Source organism: Microcaecilia unicolor, unplaced genomic scaffold (assembly GCF_901765095.1).
Source record: "Microcaecilia unicolor unplaced genomic scaffold, aMicUni1.1, whole genome shotgun sequence".
NCBI lineage: Eukaryota > Metazoa > Chordata > Amphibia > Gymnophiona > Siphonopidae > Microcaecilia > Microcaecilia unicolor.
In genome coordinates, this window is record NW_021963539.1 from 77,875 (window position 1) to 82,165 (window position 4,291).

Consider the following 4,291-nt stretch of genomic DNA (forward strand, 5'->3'; position numbering starts at 1 on the left):
TTTTTCTAAGAAAATACAATTAGAAAAGTATATATCAAGTATATAGCATTATACATGTAGACAAAATTTTGACTTAGCAGAAGTTTTAAATGTAATGCCAGTCATCCAGGCTTCAAACTTAGCAAAGGACAACCTGAATACCTGCCATATTAATTCAAGGAAGTTTTGCTGATTTGAGCTATGCTCCCAAGTTTCAAACCAGTGCTAATCTGACTTTATATCTATTTAGAAAAGGAGGAAATAAAAGTCCTACAGATGCAAATAGGTAAAAACAAGACTGCTTCAGGTAAAAACAAGACTGCTTCAGTTTGTCACAGTCGACCAGGAGTGACATTTTTTTTTACTTAACCTTGGGTTGTGACATCAATTTGGATTTTAGGCATATTACTTGCCAAATCTGAGCTCAAGGCAAATTACATAGTTAATGTTTATTTAGATTTGAATATACTACCATTTCTGTCTTTGCAGAATGCAGTGATTTACAAAACAAATATAAAATCAGCTAATAATCTCAGAAAAGAATGGAATTAATATGATAGGAAAGCAATCATTCACACCGAGAATGCAGAAAGAGAACAGTCACAATCATTGGAAGTAAGTACGAACTCTGTAACAGTAACACAGGTATCCATTATGACGTTTTATATCTCAGTTTGAAAAAGTAAGCCTTCAACAGTGACTTAAATTTGGAAAAATAAATGTTTGCTCTTATAGCAGAGGTTAGGTCATTCCAAAGTTTTGGGGCCACAAAAAAGTCCATTTATTTACGGAAATTTGTAGTCTACCAATCCAGGAGGAACTCTTGCAGTGGATTACAATACTTGAAACATTAAAAAATAATACAAAAACATTCACACAAAGCAATATTAGACAAGATATATATATATATATCTTGCACAAAAATGCACAAAATCAAGCCACTGGGATGTAGGAGGAGCCAGCATTCTTAGTAGACTGGCCACGCAGACATCCCAAGAGAGCAATGGAGCACCCTAGGGGGCATTGCAGTGGACTTCATATAAAAGCTCCCAGGTTCACACCTCACTGTTGCTATCTTATCTTGTCTACTGAGACCTCCAAAACCCAACACCCCTAACTGTACACCATTACAATAGCCCTTATAGGTAAAGGGGTCACCTATATGTGGGTACGGTAGGTTTTTGGTGAGTGTGGGAGGGCCCACACTTCCACCACAAATGTAACAGGTAGAGCAGGATATGGGCCTGAGTCCTCCTCTCTACAGTGCACTGCACCAACCACTACACTACTCCAAGGACCTCCTGACTGCTCTACTAGAAGTAGCTACAACATCTGAAGCTGTCATAGAGGCTGGTATGTACTGTTTTTATTCACATCTTAGAGGGGCGGGAGGGGGGTCAGTGACCACGGGGGGGGGGGGGGGGGATTAAGGGGGGAGGGAGTTATACCTTAATCTCTTCAGTGGTCATCTGGTCATTTAGGGCTTTTTATGCCTCATTCGTTCTAAAAACAGGTCTAGACCAAAACATTGAAGTTGTAGCCCTAGACATTTTCGTTTTATTCCATTACTGCTGTAAAACATCCAAGTGTTAGGAACGACCTAAACCTGCCTTAAGTCCACCCTGACACACCCCTTTATGATTTTCACACACTGCAAATGAATTGCATAGATAAATGTCTGCAAAATAGGTTTCGGAAATACCAATTTGGACATTTTGCGAAGAAATTTATCCAAATGCACCGTTATGACTTTTTGGGCATTTTTCTCCTTTGAAAATAAGCTCCACAGTAACCTATGGAACTATGTAACTCAAGCAAGATCAAGGCACCATGATTCTGATCGCTCCCTTTTGGCCACGTCAGATATGGTTCCCTCTTCTTCTGGAGTTGTCCTCTGAAGAACCGTGGAGATTGGAGTGTTTTCCGACCCTCAGTACTCAGAACGAGGGGGTGCTTCTGCATCCCAACCTCCAGTCCCTGGCTCTCATGGCCTGGATGTTGAGGGCGTTGATTTTGCCTCCTTGGGTCTCGCTGAGGGTGTCTCCCGTGTCTTGCTTGCTTCCAGGAAAGATTCCACTAAAAAGAGTTACTCTTTTCTATGGCGGAGGTTTGCCGTCTGGTGTGACAGCAAGGCCCTAGATCCTCACTCGTGTCCTACACAGACCCTGCTTGAATACCTTCTGCACTTGTCCGAGTCTGGTCTTAAGACCAACTCTGTAAAGGTTCATCTTAGTGCGATTAGTGCATACCATTACCGTGTGGAAGGTAAGCCGATCTCGGGACAGCCTTTAGTTGTTCGCTTCATGAGGTTTGCTTTTGTGAAAGCCCCCCATCAAACCTCCTACAGTGTCATGGGATCTCAATGTCGTTCTCACCCAGCTGATGAAACCTCCTTTGAGCCACTGGATTCCTGCCATCTGAAGTACTTGACTTGGAAGGTCATTTTCTTGGTGGCAGTCACTTCAGCTCGCAGAGTCAGTAAGCGTCAAGCCTTGGTAGCTCATGCTCCTTATACTAAATTTCATCATAACAGAGTAGTCCTCCGCACTCACCCTAAGTTCTTGCCGAAGGTGGTGTCGGAGTTCCATCTGAACCAGTCAATTGTCTTGCCAACATTCTTTCCCCGTCCTCATACCCACCCTGCTGAACGTCAGCTCCACACATTGGACTGCAAGCGAGCATTGGCCTTCTACCTGGAGTGGACAAAGCCCCACAGACAGTCCGCCCAATTGTTTATTTCTTTTGATCCCAACAGAAGAAGGGAAACGCACCATATCCAATTGGCTAGCAGATTGCATTTCCTTCACTTATGCCCAGGTTGGGCTGACTCTTGAGGGTCATGTCACGGCTCATAGTGTTAGAGCCATGGCAGCGTCAGTGGCCCACTTGAAGTCAGCTACTATTGAGGAGATTTGCAAGGCTGTGATGTGGTCATCTGTCCACACATTCACATCTCATTACTGCCTCCAGCTTCCTCTCCCAATGCTGAGAGCAGTACCACATGGGTTGATGTCGATGTTCACGCCCAGCAAGGCAAAGGCAAAACCTGGGCCTCAGGAAGGAGTTGAGGCTGAGCTGCAGCTGATGCAAGCACCCTTGATGCCTGAGCAGTGTGCAGCTGAAACATCTGTGCCAGCTTCTCCCAGAACATAGCCTGGTACTGTTCATTGAACATAGGCATTGGAAAAGGCTTGGGGGGGGGGAGGGGGTGTTCAGGAACAGCCTGGAGAACAGTCGGTGTCAAACCAGAAGCTGAGACCTGTAGACTGTTATGTTGGTATCTCCATCAAGGAGAGGGAGCAGTGCTGTCAGCACTGATGCTTCTCAGGTGCCAGCAATGCCAATGCCCCGGAGTCCCAGCACCGTACTTCAAAGAGGGCCGATGTCAATGCTTCTCAGACTTCCCTCGACACTTAGCAGTGCAGTCCCTCAGTGTCTGAGGATGATGTGAAATCCGTACGTGTTGTCAATGGAGATGGAGACCTTGATGCTGGTGTATTCCTAAAGGTAGAAGCAGTCTGGGTAGCCATTGAGGTTGATGCTTCCAGTGCTGATGTTGATGAACCAGCCTTTGAGGAGCCAAAAAGTTTCTCCTGCTGGACCTGGTGCTCTATCTGTGTTCCTAGCTGCATTTGCATACATAAAGAACAAGAATCAGCCTCATGGTCCTGTCCTAGACACCCGATGCACCAATTGTCTGGGTTTGTGATAGAAATCACCCAATTACTTTAGGTGCACATTTTGAAGCCACTCGGGATCTTCTTTGACATAAAAAAAAAGAACTAGCTAGATTAAAGTTTTCAATTTTGAGATTTTAAAAAAAGTGCTAGACTCAAATTGATGCCGTGCTCAGGCCTAAAGAGCCATTAGCAGTACATTTTATCTAGCAAAAAAGGGTGCTGGTACTCAAATGCTAGGCCACCCTTCAGGGGTGGGGTGATCACTGAAGGACCCACCCCACAATAACCAGGGCCCCTGCAACCAGTCACAGAATCTATGACAAGGAAGAATTGGTGTATAGAGCCTGAGCTCTTCCATTAAAACTTGCAATCCATGGGTCAATTTTAGCAGACAATGAAAAAGGTGCCGGTACTCAGTACCCCCAAGTACCCCCTCAAAAAAAGCCCTGGTCATTAGAAAAATAAAACTTTAAGGGCTGAAAATTCTCAGAAACTTACAAGGAAGGGAACTAAAAATTTTTTTAAATGAGGTAAGTAAGGAATAAAAATGTTATACTTGCATGGCAAGGCACTCAAAGAAAAACTCAACAAAGCGCTAAGGGGAGAACGAGAAGAATGTGACCTTTTTCTGT